The 27442-nt window shown below is 29.7% G+C and overlaps 1 protein-coding gene across 1 annotated transcript in view; it reads right to left on the reverse strand.

Annotated features, from left to right (window-relative positions):
* Window positions 1-23124, reverse strand: part of Ms (neuropeptide receptor myosuppressin) — a 90998-nt gene extending 67874 nt beyond the window's left edge. Inside the window, exon 1 of the mRNA XM_088223665.1 lies at window positions 22960-23124. The gene's annotated coding sequence lies outside the window, so the exon portion shown is untranslated. The remainder of the gene's footprint in view (window positions 1-22959) is intronic.
* Window positions 23125-27442: the final 4318 nt, after the last annotated feature.

Consider the following 27442-nt stretch of genomic DNA (forward strand, 5'->3'; position numbering starts at 1 on the left):
ATCCTAAGAATGGTATTATTTTTAATTAAAAAGAGATAGATGAACGGTTTTTTAAATTAGATTGAGCTTTAAAATCTAAACACGCTAATCAATTAAAACCCGTTTTTTTTATTAGAGTAAAGCCAGTCCATTAAATTAAAACAAAGAAGGAAGGATTGTGAGATTGTGAATAATTCTCAGATAGTGTATGAAAAATTGTCCTAACCGATATCCTAAAAAAACGTTATTTATACATTACATATTATAAAATATTACATGACATAATATTATTAATAACACCATATTGCCGAAATAGCAAAATATACATATTTCGTAATCCTTTACCAACTTTTGTGAATAATCTTGTAGAAATAAATTTTAATAAACAATATTTTAGGTTTCACCTTCTCCTTGTAAACCCTGATCAAGAAAATGTAAGTTAAAATTAGCTACCCGATTAAAATTATATTTGCAACCAACCGATTTCATCACTGAAATATTGCCGAATCAATCTTTCGACTAATTAATCAAGACATTCGTTTGGCAACACATTTGCGGAAAGCCCTCGGGTGCTATTCTGAACCACTCTTGCGCCACGAGAAAACATTCTCGTGTATTTTTTATGTAAATACACGAGATAATAAGGCCGCGAGAGCGTTTAAATACCAGCCCTGAAAATCTATGCATTTTTCAAAAATCGCGCATCTTTCAAAATCCGCACTCCCACGCACACCTCATAACTCCGTCATTCTTAAGTTATTACGTTAAATTTTGTTAATTATACATGTTATTTATAATTAATTAATAAGTATCAATAATTATTAACATATTACAACTGAGATGAAGAACATTTAAGAGAAGGTAATATAGAAGTCTAGGCAAATACAGGACTTTTGACCTGTCAATGGCTGGTTTATGTGGCCACTTTACACACTGTGTAACATTCACCATTCTGCCCATATTTGAACATCTATATTACTTCAATTCTTTCATCTGTTGATGTTTGTGAAGTTAAAGAGCTGAAACCTTTCTTTATGCGGGAGAGATTCGTGTAATTGAATTATTTCACCTACATACTAGGCAACGCCTGAAAATGTTATTTTTTCAATTTCTATATTTCTTCATGGACCAGTCATCTTCATCAATAATGAAGGTTACTTTTTTTAAATTTAAACTATTTATTGATAATTCTTGATGAAATTCCATTGTAATGATGTAATAACTTATATTTACATATAAGTTATTAATTTTAAAATACTTGGTACACTTCCACTTATTCATTTCGATCAATTAGCCCTTTCACCCTCTAATGAACATCTTCAGAGAGGTGATCTTCAGTCTGAGGATGCCAGTTAGAGGGTGAAAGCGCTAAATGGTCAAAATAAATAAGTGGAAGTGTACCAAGTATTTTTTAATTAATAATTAAGGTTACTTTTTAAGGCGTTTGGGTTAATGTATCTGTAGTTTTTCTTTCGTTTTTCGCTTTAGTTTTAATAATTATTATTGTTCTGTATAAGTTTTTTCTCTTTAGCTTTTCCAATTTCTTTAAATTAAGTTTAATAATAATCACAGTTTTTTTTTTTAAAGTTGATTACTGACCCTTATTAACTGTCAAAACTCGAAATACAACTCGGCTAGGTTACGAAATCGTAACATAAAATCTTGGATTTTCACCTAATTATTTCGATTATAAACGGTTTTCAACGCTATAAAAAATTGAACAAATGTGTTATAACGATAACGTGAGCGACGCCATTTTATGTGATTAAACAGAGGATACCTATGCGTAGAAGGCAAACGAGCTGACTACTAACCACGAGGCCTACTTTTTTTAATAAAGAGATTGGCTTTAATAATGTAACATTTAAATCTTTACTGACTTATTTATTTAATTAATAAAAACAATAATATAATCATTGTGTAATAATTACTAAATAATTTTGTAGGGAACTTTTTTTTTTCTTAAATTATTTTGGTAAATTTTACCACTTTATGATTTGTAATGAAAAGCAGGTTTTTCTGGTGGGCAATATAGTCTCAAGCCTCAAAAGGATAAGTATCAATAATTTATTTTGCTTACATAATTTGTCCTTAATAATATTTTAAAATTTCACCCACGGTATATTTTATCTGAGCTTATTTCGGTATTTCGTATTTTTTGTGATTTTGTGATTTTTGTTGACATTACGTCACACAGTATATTATATATTGGCTCTTTAGAAAAATGTTCTGCCAGCTGTTTAAGACGTTCGTCAAATATTCTTAAGGTACACATAATTGGTTCTGATTGTGTTCGGTATATTCGAGAACAAAAATATGTAAAGATTAATCTCAACATGTTAAATAATCAAATAAACATAACAAAATAAGAACTACGTAGCAGACCCCTAAGCATGTCACGCTTCGTTTTGCAAGTTTGTTCGTATCCCATGTCGTCAAAAAAAAATTTTGACAGAAAAGCGATAAAACACATTTTTAGAATAACGCGTATCTCAAGGAATATTCCTTGGAATACAGCGTAAGTCAATATGTAGTCAGTAGTACAGTAGTTGACATTTGTTTGTATAAAACACTAAAAAAATATGTGTACATTTAAAACAATAGATTTGGTATAAACAAAAAGACTGACTGATTTATGAAGATTTTATTGTCTCCTTCAAAGGAATCATTCAGTGTTGATATATTTATATCACTCTAGTGAAATCAAAATCAAAGTCAAAAGGCGGCCTTTGTAGTTTCGTGAATAAACGCTTGACTCACGCACGCAAGGCCCCGAGTTTGATTCCCGGTGAGAACACAAAAAAAGTTATTTTTCTGAAACCTGGGTGCTCTGTGTTGTAATTCAATTGGGCCTCTTGACCTGTTGTGATGTAAAAGAAAAAAAAACGTATTTCGCTCTCGTTTGCGAACCCTCTATGACTCTTGGGTTGACTATTCTGGGGCGTGCGGTTACTTCAAATAGGTAGGCAATGAAATGAGGAAGTTCAGTTGATTAAATAAAAAGTGTTTTTGTTAATAGACTATCATACTAACCTAAATTTTGAAATTACTCCGCTCCTGACGTCGTCAGTTCTCGTTTGTGAGTTGTCCTGACATTTAAAAGTAGAACCCCGTAGCTATCAAAATACACTAAACATTGAAAAACTAGCCTCCTGGAAACCGGAAATCAATCACACCACATGTTAACGCTGTAATTGAACGTAGTTATGCAGAAAGCAGCCATTCCACAATTTCGAAAAAATGAGATAGTAGTGTTTCAAATTCAGGAAGGTAAATTCTATATTCTGTTTAAAACAGCCAGCCCGCTTTTCTACAAAAAAATGTAATAATAACCATCTGAAAATTTCATGATATCAAAATGTCATAAAAATAAATGTTACCTCATTTCAGAGTTCGTACGAGGTTTCATTCAATATCTGGATATCGTTAAAATCATTCAATCTGGTCAACTACATGATTGATTTTTTTTGTATTATAATAAAACGAATGCTTGCATTTTTTATCATTTGCCAAATTAAAAAACATTCCAACTGTTGTGAAAATTTGCCTCTTTTCACAAAAGTGCTACTATCTCGGTTCACTTTTCGATGGCTGGCTGCGCATAACTACGTTCAATCGATTGATTGATTCAAACTAACTACTAAAGAAATATTCCACAAATCACAACTTATGACACCAAAACAATTTTACGCTAAAACAATACTCACTTACAGATTCAAAAACTACTCTACTCAATTGAAAGACATAACCCCTACAATACGTCACATACAAATAATATAATCACTAGATCCTCAACACAAAGACAACTTAAACAAATACAAACTAATACCGCTTTCGGACAAAGGGATTTTGAGTATTATTCAATTAAAATCTATAACCTACTTTCACTATCTATTAAAACAATTAGTAACAAGAAAATGTTTTAAAAGGCTATAAAAAGATGGATAGTGGAGCTGGGTAGAAGTAAAATGGATTGTTTCATTCGCCTAAACCAATATTGAATCAACTGCTCCACAAGTGTATAGCTTATGTTAGGTTTTTGTTATTTTCATTGTGCGTTTTGTAATATAAATAATATAGATGTACATATATACCTTGTTTTTAAAACAGTCTGAATATTTTGTTAATTATCTCTGTTATTAAGTTAGTCTCTTTTGTTTATTCTCAATTGTAAAAACATCTCAAAAAAGTATATTGTTAAGTGTCCTCGGCACGGGTAACCCCAGTGACGTCACATTATGTTTATTATTGATTATAGTTTGTAAGAGTAAAATATGAATAAATAAATAAACTTGTGACATCGTTCAAACTTGTTAATTTTACTAAAAAAAATATTATTTTTTTTCATATAATGCCGTACAATTTAATGGTCTAATATTTACCGCACGTAAGAAAATGTGTTTTATGTCCAATTTTTCGTAGCACTGAACTTCCTTATTACCTAATAATCGTAAATTCTCGCCTTAAAAATGTTTTCCATATCTGATTTTAACTGACATTGAAATAATTATACATTCTGATTTAAAGCGCGTGTCTTTTCAAAATTATTTATCGCACTACGAAGAATGTTACCTATCTCTGGTTTACTTCCTACATACTCAAAAAAATGTGAACGATGATGGATTTCCAAGAAAATTAAAGCAATTTCAAAAGACGTGACGTATATCTTTAATTTTAAAATTGGACTGAGATTTATGGTGTCATTGAAGCCATATTTCGTTATCAAGCATGTACTAACTTCGTACACCCGTGTTAACATACTCGTATTATGACGCATTTCTGAAAAAAGTGTAATGTTGGTGTTATACGGAGCAATAAATGATACGAGACCAAGCATTGAAATACTGTATTTTTAATTATGTATCAAATACGGAAATACGTTTAATTTATGACTGAAGAGACACCCTTTTTTACTGAAAATCCAGATACAGTGGAACCCCTATTCGTCATTAATCTGTTTCGGCGCCCGTTTCATTTTTCATTTTCTTTATTTATTTTTTTAATATTTTTTTTATTTGGGAAACATACAGTACAGTGACATAGTTTTATATTTTACACAGTTAGACTTAACTCTAATGGACCAGTGAAGTTTCCATATTATATAATAATTATATGTAAGGTTTTTAATTGAAGTAAAAAAAAGAGAAGGAAAATAAACATAAATAGAAGTTGTTTAAAATTAAAATTAAAGAAAAGAAATGATTACAATGAGACGTTAGCAGAGTTATCTTCAATAGGGAAATACACATACTATAAATACCTTTTTCTTAAAATGAAATGGATTAATAAAAATTAATTGTATTTTTAAAATCAATATAGATATTGTGGGAAAATGGTTTCATTCATATTTTAAAAAATAAAACAATGAGAAAATTCGGCCTTGACAATTTTTTTTTTTTAATTCATAAATTTCATAAAAAGTATGTTTTTGTAAAATCCTAAACATATCTACTTTTACACATCTAGTGAATGTTATCACCGTAACTCTCCAAAAAAAGAGACCAACTCTTGTACTTGGAGAGTGACTTATACTGTTTTAGTTGTTTATTTATAAGAGTTTATATAATTTTAAATACGAGTACATAAAAAGAAAAACGTAGGGTATATAAAGAAAAAACATAAAACAATAATACATTTATACTAATTGAAATTTAATGTTGTTTTTACACGAGTTCAAAAAAATGATTTATTAATATATTATTTCTAATAGTTTTTAGTTCATTAGGAAGATTATAATAATTTTTTACACCTTTGAAAACAAAGCTATTTTGGCATGACTTGTATGGAATTTAGGAATTTTAATATTATGTTGGTATCTGAGTGACTTATTCATTTCAAATTCTTTTACGCCGTTCTATTTAAATTTAAACGGTCACAAAGTTCCAAATTTTACCGAATCGTGACGTACGTGGGGCGGTCAATGCAATGAACCGTTTTTGCGAGAATTTAAAATTATGAATTTTAAAGTAATTTTTTTACTCGACAGTATTAAATAGACTCATATTAATTTATAATTGTAAACACAAAGTGATATTGTCTTATTGTCTATAAAGTAACATCTAATATTCTACATATATGAAAAGTTGTATTATTTACATGAAATTATTTTTAAAACATGTTTTTTCAAATTTTCTTTCAAATACAGTAGAACTCTTCGCATACGGAAAATTATAACGAATATGGGGGAAACATTTTCATCAGAATGAGACGATTATCGAATATTACGATTATGCGGGTTGACAAGTTTCCTATCTGCACAGAAGAAAGAAAAACGAAAAAGGAGAAGTGTTTTGTTAAATAAAATAAATTAATACGTAATATGGATGTTCACTGATTTTTTTTTGTTAATAAACTATCAAACTATGTCAAAAGATTTTTGACAATTTGAAATTACTTCGCCCGTAAAGTCACGAGTTATAGTGGGTGAGTTGAGCTGACATTTAAAAAGAGAATCCTTTACGTATTAAAACAATGTAAAACTGTGAAAACCGGTATCATTAAACTTCTAAATTAAACAGTTTTATAGTAAGCACGTTGATTCATCAGAAGTCTTATATTCTATTTAAATATCCATATTTTTTTCGTTACGTCGCGTCGGCGTCGCGTCGCGCGCAAGTTCACGAACATGTTTGCAACGTCATCTGTTGATATTTTTCTCAAGTAAATATCATTATAATCATTTTCATATAGAACTGCATTAGTACTGCAGCCGCAGCGTATCTGGACTATTTTTGTTACATAATTGGTGAGGTGATTACCCTTACGCTTCAGGTGCCAGTCCACGGAGAAAAAAGTATTGTAGTGCGAAGCCACATTTTTACCCAATATTACATGTCGACCCCGTCAGAAATTAAACCTGGGATCTCAAGAATGGTAGGTGAACGTGCTAACCACTACACTACGAGATGGACTTATATTGAAAAAATGAAAATGTCTCTGTAAATGTATTAATGTAAATAAACCAGATTGTGTTACAGTAGTAGCATCGAAAAGTTATGGGTATGAGGTTCGAGGCTTAATTTCCACTTTACGCTCACAACTTGGTTCTAAAAACGCAAATAGTATTTTTTTAAATGGATTAACTCTTATATTCTCCGCATAAAATTTTTTTTGTCCCTATTGAAATATCTCAAATTACTGTGTAGCGAAGAGTGAAGTACTCAAATAAACATTATCAGGTTGCCAACGACTTTTTCAGTTGGTAAACTTGATACAAACCTAACTTCACTCTATATGAGGCTCTATAAGACACTCTATATGACACTTAAAAAAACCTCGCTCGCTGCATTTTTTCTCAATTTTGCGTCTCACCTCCACGCAGGGCCCTTGGCCCGTTTGAACTATATTGTGAATTCCTTTTGATACATTACATGGTGATATAGTGTGTAACTTCTAGTTATAAAAATTTCAAATCTAATCTGTCTCAATATGTTATCACTAAATAGTGAAAAAAAAATCTTCCTACCCTTTTCAGTAAATCATTGTGATCTTCCTACTAATTTTCATATAATTATGCACAGTAAGGAAAACTATATAAAGTATTCTACTACGTGCCCTCAAATATGTACGACACTAAAAAAGTCAAATGATATTAAAGTACCTTGGTATTATCTTAGATAGTAATATGAAATGAAAATTACATATAAATGCCATAGTAAAAAGGGTTAGAAAATTTATTTACATATTTGTTAGATTAAGAAACATTTCCTCTACAAAAAATATAAACACTGTTTGCTATGCAAACACACAGTCTATTCTGCAGTACGGAATCATAGGCTGGGGAGGAGGAATTTAAGTCCACTTTTGATTGCCCAAAAAAAAACATCGCTAAAATTATATAAAAAAATCCTAGAACTAACCCTTCAAATTGAATTTTGAACGAGCTAGATATACCCTCAATTGATGACATCTTTAGAAAAGCATCTACTATACAAATTTCGGAGAAAAAAAACCCACCAATTTACAAAATTCTCGAAATTCTACATTTTCAAATAATTTAACTTTACCCAGATGCAATACAACTGCAGCTTTAAATCATTATTCATATATTGGGTAAAAAAACTTTGATAATCTTCCGGAAATTCTAAAATCAATAACAAATATTAAAACATTTAATTCTAAATTAAAAAGTCACATGAAACCCACCCAATCCTATTCCATACCGTAGAAAATTGTGTATCTTTTAGAAATAAAATATCTCATTTTAAAGAATCTGTTAGTAAAAATAAAATGTAAATAAAATAGAATACATATGCGAGTGTGTATATTATATATAAATATTTGAAAAAAAAATGTAAAACGAACTCCCTTTCTAAACACGAGTTTTCCCTCTATTAGAAAGGTAGAAAATTTATTATTAATTATGTATGTACCAATAAATTTTCAAGAATTCTCAATAAATATATTTAATAAAAATCTTTAGAATCCGCACTCGCAAATCGATATCAAATAACTGTTTAATAATTCATTCATAAAACCACATCAACGGTGGACAAAAAGAAATTAAGTTTTGTTTGAATGGATGTTTTACGATGCGCGAAATATACTAATTTTATGAATTATGACACTAAAGAAATTTGTTGATTTTAATCTTTATAAAACCCGTGAAATATTTGCCTAAAATAATTTTGTAAGAATGTTATTAGAGTTTATGGCTTATGAGAAAACCAGAAGCAGCGACACACTTAAATGTTTATAGTATTCATGGGTTGTGTTTCCCTTTGAAATATGAATTCCATTTTAATTTTATAGTCTTTTTATTTGCACATCATTTACAATGGCCGACTTATTGCCAAAGAGGTTTTCATTCTTCTTGTCTATGATAGTATTATTTTTATACACGTGTTCAGCGCCCCGATTACAATAATTGGAAGTTAACGTTCAATGAGGAATTTCAGTGCTTTTAATTTATTTGTTTTTATTCTTCTTCTTCTTCTTGCAAGTCAGTCCCTCAATACTGAGGATCGAGATCACCATGAACACGACATTTTTTATTAGTAGACTATTAAACTAAGCAAAAATTATTTTCCAAATTTTTATACATCGTATTATCGGCGCTATGATTTTTTTAATTTTGTATTTCTGAAATAACTCCGCGAGTGACGTTAGAGGTTCTCTTCAGCTTATTCTCGATCAGTTTTGCCCATTGGTCCATGGACGGTAAGCAAACCGGTAATCTTCCATAACTCTTTTATCATTGGTTGATTCATATGAACCAGTGAGGTCTTTCAAAGTAGTTGGTGTTTTATATTTTTTTCGTACATCTTCAGGAAACTTTTCCGTACAATTTAATGCTCTAATTTTTACCGCGCGCAAAAAAACATTTATTGTATCCAATTTCCCGAAGGGCTGAAGTTACTCGCTGTCTAAAATAAAACATATTTTTTGAGTAAAAGTATAAATCAACAATGTTTTGAGTATGTTTAAATCGGCCTGTGGTCCCGTGGCAAGTGTCTCGGACTCACGGCTCAAAGGTCCGTGGTTCGAATCCCAGTCTATCCCAACTGTATTCTCATTTTCTAATAGTGAGAACTCGATGAAAATGGCCCTCGAAATATAATTAAAATTAATCTCGACATTGAAAATTGAATGCAACATTGTACGTTTAGCTGTCAAACTATCTTCTCGTAAAACGCTCGCCATTCATTTTTGAATGACGAAAATTTCAATTTAATTTGAACTAATATAAGTTAAAATTAACAAAAGCGATGAATGTTATGATGTTGGTGTAACGAAAAATGTCCAAATAATATATCTATGCTTATTTCCAATCGTATCTAATATGAAACACGATTTTAAAATTAAATAATAAGCTTTTTAAATCCATTAAACTATTAGGTAGATTTACGATATAGTATACTGAAAGGTATTACATATTTGTTAAAACATGTCAAATACGTAAAACACGCAACGATGTGTGTTTTATTGAGCCAACAATATTGTTGAATGTTGCCGTGTTTCAGCAAAACATTTTCTTTTGTCATAAAAGTATAACATCTACAAAATATCTAAAGGCGCAAGTTTGACTAGAATATATAGCAGAATAAAATTGAAGTTTGAATATGACACGAAAGCCATTGATAAATACGTATTCGTAAGTGTTGCCTTACTTGCCTTGCCAAATTCCTCCACGGACTGGCGGTGGACTGAAGACTTGAAGCTGGATTCCAAAAGTGGATTAGTCGTCAACAAAAATGCGTTGAAAAATCTGGTGATTACGTTGAAAAATAGTAAAGAAATTAAGCTTTCCAATGGTGTATTTTTCAGTTCAAATAAAAAATACCTTAAACCTGAATAAAAAATTGATAACCTTATTTTTTACACAACTCTCGTGTGAAATGAATTTTGAATAATTAATTGTATTTTCAAAATCAATATGGATACTGTAGGTTATGTTAATTTATGTTTTTATACATAAATGTAAAAAAGAAATTCAATAAAAATATGTTCGGCCTTGGTTGTTGTGACGTCAAGATTCGTGATATTGTTCTACAAAAAATTTAATGGCCACGAACAAATAAAAGTGAATCGTGACGTATTAGGGGCTTGGCCAATGGAATTGTCGTTTTTGCGGGAATTCAAAATTACAAATTTAAAAGTATTTTTATGCTTCTAATAATTAGTGAAAAAATTATTTGCAGCGTAAGCCCCTTGTATTATTTTATGATTATTTTACCTTTAACTTAATTTGTTTTGTTTTCTTTTAAAAAAACGGCATATGCCTGCATTAAAAATGAAAATAAATAATAGAATTTGTCCTGATTGAAGATACAAATGAAAATTATCAATTAAACTTAATAATCATTTTCTGATAAATTGTGTTATAACAATTCAACTAAAATAACTGGAAGCCGTTAGAATATATTGCTAATGAGATATAGTACCTATTCGACTAACTTTGAAAAGGTTTATTCAAGCTTATATAACACTGATATTATACTGAAGCTTTTCATAACAGTTTGGTTCATAGTTTTACAGTAAAATTTAATCTTGTCACGTTTCAGAAAGTTATAGATAGAAAAGGATTTTATGTCATATTTTATGTATAGTATAAACATATAATATTGATATTTTTTGTAAATATCTCTTCATAGTTAATGATTATATTTGACTTTGTTCGCTTAACCAAGGTATTTTATTTATTTTTATGTATTTTTATTTTTTTATTTTCTTTTATTCAGGAAACATACAGTACAGTTACAAAGTTTAATATTTTACACAATTAGACTTAATTCTAATGGACCAGTGAAGTTTCCATATTATAAAGCAATTATATGTAAGGTTAATTATGAAAGTATAAAAAAGAGAAGGAAAAAGAAAAACATAAATGAAAGTTGCTTAAAAATTAAAATTTAAGTGAAAAAAAGATATTTTAAAGTTTGTAATTTGTAGTGAGTATTTACAAATGGAAATAATATTAAAGATGAAGAAAATTTGTAAGAGTTATTAAAAATTAAGAATTGAAATAAAGAATGAAAAACATGCTCAGATGTAAAAATTAAATAAAATAGTAATAACATTTTTTTTTAAAAAAGGAAAAACATAAATATACACATATTTATTTTAAGGGATTCAAAGAAACGATGAGAAGAATCTTTAAGTGAAATATAAGACAGTAAATTTAGGTCAATTTAAAAAACATCTTCATAATAATGACACATTATAGTAAGAGCAGCAATATATTGATTTTATTTACATACATAATATAAGTAATTAAAAGTAGTTTAAAAGTATAAAAACATGCCAATGCAGCAGAGAAAAAATAAGAAGAAAAAATAAAGAAGGAATAACAAGTATAGCAAGTAATCTTTTAATTTTATTTTTATCGTAATCGTTTGAATATATACACGATGCTTTAGGGTCAGACTGCAAAACTACAGAGGGAAATTCCTCATGGTAAACTTTTAAAAAATATCTTTTATCACAAAAACAAATTTAACCTTAAAAAATATTTTTCTTTATTTGCTGTAATTTGAAAATGGAGTTAATCCTTAATTTCTCGAAGAAGCATCCCTTCCATAAACCCCATTCAAAAGGAAAATCAACGACAGCATGCAGGCATTATCGTTGTGGGTGAATAATGATGGGTAAATACAATATTAATTTTCATTTTAAATTTACAAAAGTACGTTCAAACATTTTTTTTTCTTTCCAAATTCTATTCTTGTATAATAAAACTTTACTTAGGACATACCTATTACGTATATTGTTAGTTATAATTTTGAAATAATTTTAGTCTAGTATTAAGTATCTATTATGTTATAACCGTATTATTGGGTATATGACTGTACATTTCAATAAATAAATAAAAAAACGCCTTCCCTTGTTCGCATTCGTATTTTATTGGGTTATTTTTTTTTTGTAGTGGGGGTGTAGGGTTTTGCGGAGAGGATGCTAGTGAGATATATGAAAGAATTACCCCATTTTCAAATTATGTAAATAAAAAAAATTGGGAAAAAAATATTTGGATTTTTAAAAAATGTTACCACGGGAACGTTCCTCTGAAATTTCACGGTCTGACCTTGAAACACTATATTAATCGTTAGCCGTACTTGCGTTGCTATTCTAAACCACTCTCGCGGCCGTAGAAAACGCCTTTATCTCGCGTATTTACATACAAAATAAAAAAAACTTTTTTTACGGCCGTGAGAGCGTTTGGAATATCACACCTGATAGCGTAAAGGGTACTGCGTTGGTACGATAAATAAAAATCAATTTACTTTGCATTAGCTCAATCTATATTACAGTACGGTGCTTTTAAAACAAATATTTTACGGCTCGAAAAAATACAAAGATTCACTATAAAAGTTATTTGAAAAAACCGTCTCCTTTTTCCACTGTTCAATTGTTAAAAAAAATAAGGTTTTAAATATAAAATTATTGTATAAAAAGAATTGTTTGCTTCAAATACATAAAGTCAAAATGAATAGTAGAATTTGCTGCAACAGAGAGGGAAAACATTTTTGAGAAGCGAATATGGGAGTCTAGGCATTTACAGGACCTAGACTCCCATATTACCTTTTCAAAAATGTTTTCCCTCTCTGTTGCAACAAATATAAATATGAACAACTCATTAGGGAGAAAATCCAGCCAGTTTGCAAGCATTTAGACATACTCAAAACATTGTTGAATAAATAGTAGTGTTTCTAGGTCACAAAACGTAAGTACGCGACCTAGATCAGGTGGTAATGGTTAATACCCAAATTAAAAACAAATACAGCACTACATAATTATATTTACAGAGGCATATTTTTTTTTAATGAAATGAACAAAGAAAATATAAAATTGCAGTCAGGAATACACTATATTTAAGAAAGAAGTGAAAAGTTATATTTATATTTTTTTTTTGTGTAGCACTGATTAAAAACACCTTTTATATATATTTTTGTAATTTATATGTTATCCTAATGATATAAATAATTAAAAATAGAATAAACAAACTATTGTACGACGTTACTTCCCATTATGTACAAGAGAATTTTTTTTTTCTTTTAAGTAATGGGAAACGTTAATGTAAATATAAAAATTGTATTTAGTAGTAATATTGTATACCCTCATTTGCTATTTTAGTGTAAAAATACACCTGTTAAATAAATGTTTTATATCAACCATGTCGAAAAGTAAACCCGAGACCCCTTGCATGATAAGCAAACGCGCTGATCATTAAACCACGAGGCTGACAAATCTGATATATATATATCTACACCCGCCTAGACTGGGAATAAATGGAAGATGAATTATGAGATTTTTCATTACCAATTCCGTTTTCAACTATCTTTCAGGCCATATAATAAATCTTTCAGTATTTATATAGAAAACTGAACGATTCCTAAATCTTTGTAAATCAAGAGTAGATTTTACCAACAATGTTTTGAGTATATCAAAATGTTTACAGACAGGCAGGCAGACTGGCTCCTCCCTAGAGAATTATTTAGATTGAAATTCGTTGCAACGAAAAAAAACGTTTTTGAGAAGGGAATATGAAAGCCTGGGCATTTACAGGGCTAATGATTTGTCATTGACTGGCTGAACTAAAACCAACTAACGACAGTAGAGGAATATAATAGCCGAGGATTTTACATTAGTTATTAAATATCTTAGGCTGTTATATTTGTCAGTTTCATCGTATAATTATCAGCGCGTTTGCCTACCATTCAAGATGTCTCCGGTTTAATTCCCGGCATGGTAGATTATTTAATTTAAAAGGGTGTTTTTACACTAGAATATTTCATAGTCCTTAGACTGGTACATGAAACGTAAGACTGACCTTTATACCTACATGTAACAAAAAAATGATCTAGATACGCAACGGTTAGTGTACCAATGCAGTCTCCTATGCACCATTAGGTGCGGAAAAGGGATGATGATGTTATATTTTTAATTGTTGATTTTTAATAACGAAATAATTTGTACGAATCTCACGTCGATCAAAATACTTTAACTGTATTAAAAAATCTATTTATTTATATTAAACTCTTGTACAGTAAAATATGTACATTAACGGGCTTATTTTTTTAAGGTAAACGTTTCAATTAACAAAAACAGACTAATGTATGTTGTCTGAGATTGTACTTAAATATTATAAAACTATTTTACTAGCGTGCAGATAGTGTTTTAAACATAAAAACGGATGTTATCGTACTACATTATATTTTAAAGTTGGTACATAAATATCAAACTATTTTGCCGTCAAATGTAGTACTAATAATCCTTGTACCATAACTCAATTGAATTAAATTACTTAATAAGCCCTAAAATAAACGGTATACCAGTAAATTGCATGATTATTGAATTAATATTTTAGTGACTTATTTGAAGGTTTCGGTAAAATTAATCTCTTAAAATAATTAAATTAATCCAAATTGATGATTTTCAATTTACACTCAATACCAAAATGGAAATGAATTTTTGTGACAGGATAATATTAGTGAATAAACGAAGTTTTTGCTACCATATCAACCATTTCAGCCCGGATGTTTTTTAAACTAAATACGAATATTCAGATATTTTTACTCTCGTACCTACTGAAATTCAAAAGCAACGGGTTTTTTTTTTATTACTGGAACCTCTACGTACGTCTCTATTTTTTTGTTTACGTCGGTACTCATCATTGTACAGAAAAGTTCGTTTTTAACTTTAACAGCTGGCTTCTGACTGATTTGTTTGTAAAAGATAAAAATATATTTTTAATTAATTTTGTTGGCTGATTATCAGTTTAAGACCTTTAGTTTCAGACACAAATGAACGATAAATAAATTTAAAAAGATAAAAAAACCTTAAAAATACCAAATTTAAAAAAATCGTTTTTTTATATCCATAGGAATTAATTCATGTCTAACAAGGGTAGGCCCGTCTGTTCATATAAATGGACAAATTCTCAGTAAAAGGTAAATACACTGAATCAGTAGAGAGTTAAATGACATTAAAATCGCTGTTTATGAAATTCAAATTAGGAAAAATAATTCGATTTTTGATTAAAAAACTTATTTTTTTATTATTTATTTATATATACGCCCAATTGGCATTTTTAAGAACATATTTATACATGGAAAATTGTTATAAAAAAAAAAAAAGACAATGGTATATAGTAAACTTTGTGGGGGTGGAAGCGGGAGAGAGGTGTTTATAATTTAATTTGATTCAGAAATCGTTTGAAATAAGACCACTTGTTATCAATGAAATCGAGACTGGTCTGTTTGTTGGCAGACTTAAGAACTGGGCATAGGGGAATGAAAACCATAGTTAGTTCTATGGTTATCGGTATGAAAGAGTAAGTTTTGTCTGAGGTTTCTAGTTGGGATATTTAATTGCACAATGGGGTGCACAATGAGGTTTTAGTTTTAACACTCGTGTATGGAAGTAAAACATCGAACTGGACGAGGAAGGATAAAAGCAGAGTAAGTACAGTCGCTTTGACGAATGTGTGGGAAATCAATGTATGACGGGATTACAAATGATGAAATCAGGCGAGAGTGCAAATCTAAAATTGGTGTAATTGATAAGATTAAGAAAGGACCACTAAGATAGTTTGGTCGTGTAGAACATATGGATGACGAAACAATGGGAAAACAGATATATGTTTTCTGTGAATTTAGTTAATCAATTTTATTTACAAGAGAACGAACTTTTTTGGAATAATGTTTAAATCTTATTTGAAAAATTGTATTTGAGTATAACGTTGAAATAAATTTCTTAAACGAAAGTTGAAATAATGTAAATAGAGAGAGTATTATAATCACTAAAATATTACTTTGAATAAATTCAAAGTATTGAGGGGGTAAAAGAAAAGTTTCCTGCAAAATTTGACAGGGAAAAGTTTCTTTACAAGTTAATTGGGCAGCCCAATTGCAAATAATATAGATTCGTATCTTGTAACAGTGGAAAACATTTTGGTGAGAATTATAAAAACTTTTTTATTACGAAGTTCAATATGGAATAATTAGTTTAATGCATAGAATTCAGAATAATCTAGAAACCACATACAAGCATCAAACAGAAGGCGAGTAACTACTCATAAATTAGTAGTTTTACGTTTTGACCCATTAGTTTCTTTGTAGACGTCGCTCAGTACGCAACTCCTGATTTGAATTCAGCTATGCCGTGTTATGTCCTTTTGAAGTGTAGAAATACCGCTAGAATCTTAAAGAAACAGGATGGGATCACATTTCATGTGTAATTAGCAAATGAATGTGCACGTAGCATATACATTACTTAAAATTTGAATTCGTTTTCTATCGATCAGATTGTCGAAGAAAACAAAATGAACATTTCGTTAGTGTTGCCAGGGTAGTATTTTTTTTACCCTACTTTGCTCATCTAATGAGAGAACGAATGAAAATTGGACCTTGGATTAAACAACTGTGTGGTGGATATATGACTGGCATTATCTTTAAAACATCAAATATTATTTGACATTATATAAAAATATCCGTTTTATGTAAAATAAAATTGTTTTATATTTTAAGTTCAAAGTTCATTCATTCAATAACTCCTATTAAATTATCCTTTACTTATCTACTCTGTTATGTCAATCAATATTTCCGCGTGCACAATAAAATTTTAGAGAAATTAACAGATTGCTTTTTTTTTTTTTTACCTTACATTTGTGTTATGATTGTATTTTTTCCCATCGTGCAACATTACGCGGCGACATCACGAATATGCGCGGCGAAAGTAGGGCATAGTAGGAGGATTTTTGGACACAGTCCGATATATTCAAATATGATTCTACGCTACTTCTGGACGATTGTTAATTCTATGGTTTAATGCTTTCATAGAATGACGCTTATTAACAAAAACACATCAATCTAGCTTACAATACAATAGCAAAACATAAATTTTATAATGAATCATGTTGTACAGTCCCGGCATTATATATCGTACTTCGGCACTTAGAAACAGTCTGTCAGTCATTTCATCAAACCCGACATTGTAGAGCGTCGTCTCTGTTGCACGATTCGAATTCGAATCAGAGCAGGGCTGTTAAATGTTTCATACTTATTATAGTCAGCATTATAAACAATAAATTACATTATAAATAACTGTAAGCATTTTTATAACTGATGACTTATGAGATGTCAAACGTTAGAGAACAAGTGACCGTTTATTTTTGTTCGGTTTTGTTCGATTTACAAATTAATACGGTATTTTTAGATTTACAAATTCGGTAGGTGTTTTCCGAAATTCTCCATTATTATGCTCTGATAAGGGTTTTTCCGTTTCTAACAATTTATAAATCTAAAGAAACCGTATTAACTTTTAAATAGAACAAAAATAAACGATCACTTCTTCTCTAACTTTTGACATCTCATAAGTCATTAGTTATAAAAATGCTTACGGTTGTTATTTTTTAAAGAAGTATTTGCGTTCTTATAACTAACCAAAATATTACATTTAAAAAGCCATTTTTGACAAGTTGTAAATAACTCACTATAAGAAAATGGGAATCAAGTTGGGGTAGAGTGAGATTCGAACCACGGACCTTTGATCCGTGAGTCCGTGAAACTAGCCACGGGATCACAACCCGATATAAATTTGATTATCGAAATATAATTACAGATTTAATTATCGAAACTTCTGTTAGTACATTTTATTTTTAATTTTTAATTTTATAGTTTTTATTTAAATCTGATAGTTAATTGAATTTATTTATTTATTTATTTATTTATTAACGGACATTGTCCATGTATACAATTTATAAGGTTTAAATATTACAATAAAAGAGTAGTTTAAAACATTTAAAGAAAAAAGGAAGAAGCATTGACAAACATAAGGGACATCGAGACAAGATCTGGACTATTTATTTAGTGCTCGTTTAAATCGTTGTAAACTTAAACCAAAAAAGTCCAGATCCTGTCTTGAGTTAACAATACGACAAAGGCGGGTCATTGGAGAATTTAGGCCATAGTTTGTTCTATGCTGATCGATGAACAGTACTTCATTGTTTCTCAATCTACGAGTCGGAATATTGAATTTTACTTGTCCCAGTAATGATGGAACATCGATTATACCATTTAGTATGCCGAACATATATATGGAGTCAATATTAGTTCTACGTTTTTGTAGACTAGAAATATTTAACATTGACTCTATTTCAGCATAAGAATAATTATCTCTCTCTGAATTGATAGTTAATTTAAAATTGTCTTAACTGCCTTTAAGAACGTTTAAGAACCACTGGCGTACATTACACGTGACACGTGTATGACAAGGACAAAGCTCTACAAAGCCAAATATAGCCGAAGGTCTCTTTCTTAATGCCGACGTACGATATATATTGACGGGTACTGTAGTACATTTTTTCAATAAAAAAAGGATAACCCGCTAAGCCTTTATTTCAGAGACTTAGCGAGCAGGTGGGGAAGAGCATAAGGAAGAAAGTTATAGTAAATACACCATAACACCCAGATCAAATGAGAAAAAATATTTCACGTATTTTTTTTTTGTTGTAACTGGCGGGAATCGAACCCGCGAAGCTCTTTTACAGTCGGCCGTCTAACTAATTGCGCCTGTCAATTGAGGATTGTAGCCGGAAAGTTAATAAAAACAAGCAAACTTCACTAGGTAGGGTATCTATAAAGATATGCATGTTCCGAGTTGTCAAGTCATAATTTCAAAGCTAAAAAATATGCAACGTATAGGGAAATAACAGCTTCTAATATATTACATATTCGAAACGATCAACTAAATTTTATTAGTTTAAATTACGTTAGTAATTTTTTTAATTTTTTAAAAATAATTTTAATTTTTTTTATAACACTTAAATTTGTAAATAATCAAGGTTTTTTTAAATTTTACAATTATTGTATGCGTATAATATTTTTTGCTAAAATTTTCTCTAGCTTACAAGAGAACATACGCCGCGCCTTTCAAAACCAGGCAGATTACAATTTTATCTAATATTTTATTTTTTAAAAAGATGAACTTTGCCATATGAAATAATATAATATCTAGACTAAGGATACATAAAAAACACAACATGGATAAATTTTCAGAATATGTATTTTTCTTAAATTTTACTAATTTATTTGTTCTGAAATTTTTTATCCTCGGCATTTTAATAATATTTTTTTATCGAAAGGAAAATTAGTTTTTACTTATGCTTAATTTACATAATTAAAATCTTTCCCCTTCTTCACCTAATGGCGCATTGATATACCATTCGCAGCGTGTCTTGATATTTTTTACGTTACATGAAGGTAAGATGATCAGTATTACGCTTCAGGTGCTATTCCAGGTACTACGAAATTTTTCAGTGTAAAATACCTTATTAAATCAATATTTCATATCAACCATGTCTAGAATCAAATCCGTACACAATGAGGCGGACAATTTATGTAATAATGTAGTTATGTAAGAAATATTTAATAAGTATTTGTTATAATTGTAAATATATTAGTTAATATACAATGTAATATTAACTAACTTAAGTAAATAAATAAATAAACGAGTATATTTTAACCGTATATATAGTAACGTACTAAGAAAGGGATGATGCGTTGCTTTGGAATTGTAGAGTGAATGGACAGCGAAAGAACGGCTAAAAAGATCTACAGTGCGAATGTTGATGGATGCAGAAAGCCAAAAAGATGCCAACAACATTTTTGAGAAGGGAATATGGACGTTTAGGCATTTATAGGGCTTATGACCTGTCATTGGCTGGTTTAAGTGGCCACTTTACACACTGTGTAACATTCACCATTCTGCCCATGTTTGAACATCCACATTTCCTCAACTCTTCCATCTGTTGACTTTTGTGAAGTAAAAGAGCTGAAACCTTTATCACGAGGGTGAGATTCACCCGGCTGAACCAAATCACCTACTAGGCAATGCCTGAAAACTTTATATAATAATGTCCAAACTTTTACATTCCACTGCTTGAATCATCTCTTTCACTGCTGAAATCTATAATAATTAGGTTCGCATAAGAACTTTTCGCTAAGCGAAGGAAACCTTAGATCAGTAGTCTTTTCTCCGATTTGCAATTAATATAGTATAAACATTAAAAAAAACAAAGACGTAATATTAATAATGGGGCAAAAATGTATTTTAATAATATTTTTTGGAAACAATAACAATGAAAACATATATTAATTTAATGATTTCATTAAAATTGACGATTAAATTTATTGTTTTATTTATTTTATTTTATTTATTTTTATATGGAAAAAAAAACAACAGTTTTTACATATATTGTCTGCAGAAAATAAGAATAAAACGAAAATTGTGAAAACAGTCAATATAAATTTTCCACAGTGATTTAAGCTATTAAATAAGTACATTATCGACATCAAAATAAAAGTAATTAAACAATTAAGAAATGTTAGGCACTTAAAAGTTGCAAATAAAATAAAAATAATAAAAATAAAGTAAATGGAAATAACAGAATTTAAATTTAAAGAATAATAAAAGAAAAAAAATAATGTAAAAGGTACAAAATGTAATATTAAAAATAGGAGTACATACATAATTACTGACATCGTATAATTAAACAGGTGTACTGTCTTTCAGGAATCTTCTATATTTCATATAGGAGAGATATAATAGATAATAATATATAATGCCGAAACAATAAAATTGTCATTTTTCATGATACTCTCTCAGCTTTTGCGAATAATCTCTTAGGAATAAATCTTATTCAATAAGTACACACGTACAACTTATTTTTTATTGCATTGTATCCTATATAAACAAAAATATTTAAAAATATGTAGGTATTACAACTTATCGTGTAAATCTATTTTGTGTAATTCTATAATTGAAGATATATATGCATGTTAAATTATTTCGACGAATGCTTTTAAATTGTATGTTTTCTAGTATGTATCTTTGTTGAATTACCTAATAAAATAAAAAATAAATATAAAAATGTCTGCGTGACCGGAGAGAACAGTATTATAATAATGACATGCTCTAAAGAAAAAGTCGTAGGTACTGGCAAATTAAATGTAGTATGGAGTCTTGTTCTTGTTGCATATTGTTTTTTAGTTTTATTATTTTGTTTGTTTTTGTTTTAAGCAACAAGCGCTTTCGCCTTATTAGACACTTCCAGGACTAGTAAATTGTATTCGACAGTTTTAACTTAAATAATGTTTTTTTCAAATTGAAAAAAAAGTATTTAAGTTAAACATGTTGTGAACAATTTACCAGTCTTGAAGATACCACCTTAGGCGGAAGCGATCTTTGGTCAGTAAGCAAAATAATAAAACTAAAACAAATAAAAATATTGACAGTTTTATAAAATCTTTAAATTTGGAGTTTTATAAAGAAATATCTACAAAAAATAATATTGTCTTTAAATTTGGTGAAACATCTCTAAAAAGTATGAAATTTTTTATTTTTTTTTAAAATTGAACGCTTTAAAAATTATTGATCTTGAATTTTTTACATTTTTAATTACATGAAATAGTTATAATCATACTCATCTTTGTCATCATAACAAAAAGAATCTACTGATTACGCATAACTACGAGGAAAATCTGACGTCATAAGTAATAACTGAAGCGGCGATTTTAGGAATCTTGATTTAAAGAATCTTGACTTAATGACAAACGTTCTAAATAACACTAATTTAAAAAATGATTTGGTTTAGTTAAACAGTAATTTAATTAAAAAGAACAAAGCGTTTTAATAATAATACAAAAAAGCACTGTATTCTCAGAAATACATGAAATTATTCTTAAATATATATTTAAAAAGAAAAAAAAAGGTTTTTCTTTGAATTAATTTATGTAAAGGCTATTATGCGATTTGTCAATTTCTTAAATACTTTTTACTCTTAACATTATCTAATATCAAAGTTGAAGTATATGTAAACATGTTCTCTGCTTTTGTATATATTGATCAAATTGATAAAACGAATTTAATGCTTAGTCGGATTCGAATGGCAAATATTATACCCCCAGGACAAAAAAATACGCGTAATATACTCATAGACATAATCTCAATTATGTGTTTATATCAAACACTTAATAGGGAAATTGATAACGTGTTGCATCACGAAAAAAGTCTTCACCTAATAATTCGTATTTTAAAAAATAATAAGAGTACTTTAATTATTTTTTTAGTAAGATGTACATATTTATTTTGTATGTTTTTTTAGTCTGTACTTTGTTTTATTTTGTATCAACTCTGATGTCTGAGCACCCGAAGTCTCATTTTATATTGCAGCACGTTGAGGTGAAAAAACTGAATTTTGCGTTTTTTTTAAATTGAGTATTTTTTCTTCTTCTGAATAAAAGAATTGTTATCGTTTTAAAAATCCAAACTAATAAATTACTCTTAAATAATTATTTAATAAATACATAAATAATTTCATGAGGAAATAAATATTAATTACACATTGTTCTTTGATACACCAGATCCTTTCAAAATATTAAACAAAGGTTGACGTAATATCAGTACATTTTCTTCGTGTAGTTCTGTTTCTAAATTAATCAAAAGTATTGTAAAACAAATTAATAAAAACAATTATAAACTCACCTTATTAGTTGATAAGTAACAAACTGACTTGTGGTAGACTTCGCGGACTAATCTCCTACCTTTCAGTTGGTACTGAAAACTGATGTGGAGTTATTTAACTTATAAAGTCGAAATGTTTCGTTGGAGCAACAGGTCTGCGAGTCCTCTGGATGCCGGGATTGTTGTAAGGGAAGAATTCGTCGGGCGGGCTTTATATTGCCGCCTGGGCCGCCCACGTTACCCCCGCCCTGCTGTTCCCTCCTTATCCGCCCTCAAAGCGGAAAAAGAGAATGGGGTGCCTCGAAACATCACCTGTAGAGTCAGAGAAATAAACGATTGCACTGTTTCCTCATTAATATTTATGCTTTTCGTATAGTCAAATAAACGAAACAAAAAACCTACCTCTCATATGAAATATTATGCCTGTTATTGTTAAATTAATTATTAAAAAGGTTCATTTTCTCATAAAAATAATTATGTAAACGTCATTTTTTGTACCGACTTACGTAAATAGACACGTAAATACCTTAATCTTTATTATTTTTTAACTTATGTAAATGCTCAATGTTAACGTTGTCAAAATGTTTGTAAACAAGGACTGGATTTAACCTCCCAAGAAGTTATGTTTTACCCGTAGTCTAATTTCTATTTGGTAGTGTTTTGGAACTAAAAGATTCCGTATTTTTTTTATTTTTAATATATATACATTTATATATTTTTTAAAGGAATAACCTGCTAAGCCTCTGTTTTGAGGCTTGTCAGCAGGTGGGATAGAGGGGATATGGAAGAAGACAATGAAAAATACACCACAACACCCAGACCAATTGAGAAAAAAATCTGTCTTGGATTTTTTTCTTGCAATTGTCGGGAATCGAACCCGCGACGCCAGTTTCACAGATAGCCTTCTAACCAACTGCGCCACGGCGCCTGTCTTGATTGTGTATGTCTTTTTTTTCAACATTTTTTGCGTTATTTTAAAACTGGAGGGTGTCATTCTTTAAAATGCTGCGAACGTCCAATGAGGAATTCCACTGTTTTCTAATTTTTTTTTCTATTAGCGTACCATTTAACCTAGCAAAAATATATTTTTTTTGTGCGTTATTTACAAAGATATGCTTTTTAAAGTTACATTTATCAAATACCGCGCCAAATGACTGTAATCAGTCTGTCACTTTTCAGTAGTGACGTCATGAAACGGTTGGCGTTCTTACTTTCACTGACCACGGTAAGTTATATTTCTCCAGCCAATGACAAAACTGACAAGAATCTATGGAATGTTGCTTTGATTACTTCATTTAGTTGATCGTATTTTGCTCATTTCTATGTTATGGTTGTTTTTACTAATGTTTTGATTTATAAAAACCTAGAAAGTTGACATAATCTCTGGTTGAAAAAAGAGTATAATGAAAATTATTATTTTTTTTCTTTGGTTAAAACGTTCCTTACAAGGTGCGGAGGATTTAAAGCGGAAACCGGAAATACTACACGTAGATAAAGAAGTGACGTCATTATTTACGATTTTAAAATGAATACTATTTTTAACATTTTTTATTTTTTTTGCGTGCGTTTTTGAGATATTTCATCCTACTCCAAAAATTTTAAATATTCACGTGTACACGAAAACATTTTTAAAATTTAATTCCGGGATGGGTTGGAATTCCTCATTGCATTCCAACGGCAATACTACTGACTAGTCTAACTTGTCAGCGTCTACGTCGCGAACCCTGAGCAATGGGATCACACTCACAAAAGTGTGACAACAGCAGATAACTAGAGAATGAATGGCGAGTTTCGGATATCTAAAAACAAGAATTAACCAGCTTAGGGAAGGTAACCCCAACAGAAAAATCCAACAGGGGAAGCAACGGGAAACCACTCTTGTCATTTTTTCCCAGAAATCACTACGGCGAGTACACCAATAAGTAGTCGTCCAGGCTGCGGAATATAAAAGTAGCGCAGGACAGAAATACATTCGCTGCAGCAATCGCCAACGTCGGGGAAAACCGACAAAGAAGAAGAATAAGAATGACGATAAACGATAATGTCCAACATAAGCGCTCTACATAAATAAAAGAAAAGAACAAATAAAGCAGTTGAGATAAATTCAATTACAATCATGGTTTATTAAATCAAAAATTTAAAAAGAAACTCGTTTATTGATGATTTTTTTTTTACTATGAGAAAAACTGGCTTAAAATGGCGTTCTGGTATGTGAAGGGAGTGTTTTCACAGCAATATTTCTTTGATTCCGTACTTGCATCTGAAGCGTAGAACTGACCACTTCACTTTTCGTGTGATAAAAAATATTAAAATAGTGAACGAACGCATCGCCTTGTGTGGGTAGGTAAATGGGGATGATGATTTTTTTCTACATACGCAAGAGCTTTTAAAAGCCTCGAGCAACAAATAGCATTGCTAGCTGAATCGAATTAGGCAGACTATTCTAGCGACGTGACGGGCAATAATCATAGCTTCCTATCTACTCAAGAAAAGTGTATTAAACAACCCTGCCAGATGCCCTATCTACTGGGTATGTAAACAACGATATACTTAATAAATAACATCTGCTTTCTAATTCATGAATAAAAAGTAAAAAAAACTCATATAATTTATATGATGTTTTTTAATTAGAATTTTTTAATTTTATTTTTTATTTGTAATTATTTACAGTTTGTACCCAATATTATAAGAACACAATTTTGAATAACCAGTGCGAGAATTTATGTACACTCTAAAAAATAGTTCTTACCTATCATTTAAATAAACGTAATTAGTGGTTAAAAACAAAGTTGTTTTATTTATTTTATCATGAAAAAAAAATGATTATAGTGCAAGGATGCTAAATTTAATGATCTTACTCGATCCGGCTATTACTCCTTCATTTAATATTTCAATGATTTTAGAATTAAAACATGATAATATATTTTATGTTTTCCGACATGGTTGATATGAAATATTTATTTTCAAAGGGCGTTTTCACACCAGAATATTTGATAGTTCCAGGAGCGTTAGACTGATCATCTAACCTTCAGGTCACAAAAATGATCAAGATACGCTGCGATTGGTTCACCAATGCAGTTCCCTAAGCACCATAAGGTGCGGAAAGGGAATGATGATAATGAATTTTGATTCAAGAATTTAAAAATAGAAAAAAGCGCATTTAAAAAAAATACTGTCGGGTTTTTCGCACAAGAACGTAACTACGAATTGTCAAAAAATGTGATGTCTTCATGAATGACGTCAAATAATCTTTGTTTAAAAACAAAAAAAAATGTTTTGTATTTTAAAAGTACAAAAAATTACATTTTCTACAATGCAACTTGCGGTTTCATTTGACGTGTTGATTTGAGCTTTTGTCTCATAGGGCGCGAACCCTTCCTTTTCAGCGCTGCTATTCTAAACACTCTTGCACCCGTAGAAAACACTTTTATCTCGCGTATTTTGTATGTAAACACGCGATATAAAAGCTTTTTCTTCGGCCGCGAGAGCGTTTGGAATAGCAGCCCAGGTATGTAACATGTAATTTAAAATATCGTTGCGCCGGCAATATCTTTTTTTTTTAAAGCATTTTTAATTTATCATTAAGATTACACAATTTTCTTTCAATAATAAAAAATCCACCATTGTTACGTTGTTTTATTTATCTCGTAAACAATTAAAAAAATGTTACTAAACAGATATTGCCGGCGCAAGGACGATATTATGCGTAATTTAAAGGATTGTAGATTTATCCGACGTCACACAGAAAAATAATAATGCCGTCATCATCGTAATTGTTTGTTTACTTGTTTATGGTTGAATTCCAAAACATAAAATAAATATTTTTTCAAATATGGCTTTTTTTTTTGCAAACGTCAAACTCCGGTCGTCTCACCAACAAAGGGGTGTACTTATGTAGGGATACGAATGTTTTATTGTATTGGATTTAATATTATTTTAGTGTTACCAAAAATCTAATAAAAAGAAATAAATTGGTAGAAATTATAAGGAATTTAAGCAAAGAATCTGATTGAGATCCACAAAAAACAAAAGCAGTTTGTAAACATTTAAATCACCTTAACAAACAAACAAATATTTTAAAGACCCCTAAACTTCCTCAATGTTCAGTAACGTAAATATATTTGTTCATAAAATTATATTTTTTGTACGGACAAGTTTTAAAATATTAATTACTAATATCGTTTATCACATGTTTATTGACAGTTATCTGAAGTTTGACATGCTACGTCATCAATTAATTATGTTGTCACCTTTATCATGCACCGGTAAATAAATATTGCGTCACCGTTATCATTAATTATCACGCAATGATATTAAGTTACATGGGAAATAATATGCAGCTTTTAGCGCACCGCGATGTAAACTATATAAAGAATTACCAAAAAAATAAGAAAAGAAAAAATAATTAGTTATAAGCCCTGATTTTATTCATCTCTGCTGTAATATGTTAATTTTAAAAACATTAACTATGTTTCATGATAACGCAATGAATTATTTTTGAAAT

Source organism: Micrasema longulum, unplaced genomic scaffold (assembly GCF_059751315.1).
Source record: "Micrasema longulum isolate JH-2025_06_02 unplaced genomic scaffold, ASM5975131v1 h1tg000248l, whole genome shotgun sequence".
Classification (NCBI taxonomy): domain Eukaryota; kingdom Metazoa; phylum Arthropoda; class Insecta; order Trichoptera; family Brachycentridae; genus Micrasema; species Micrasema longulum.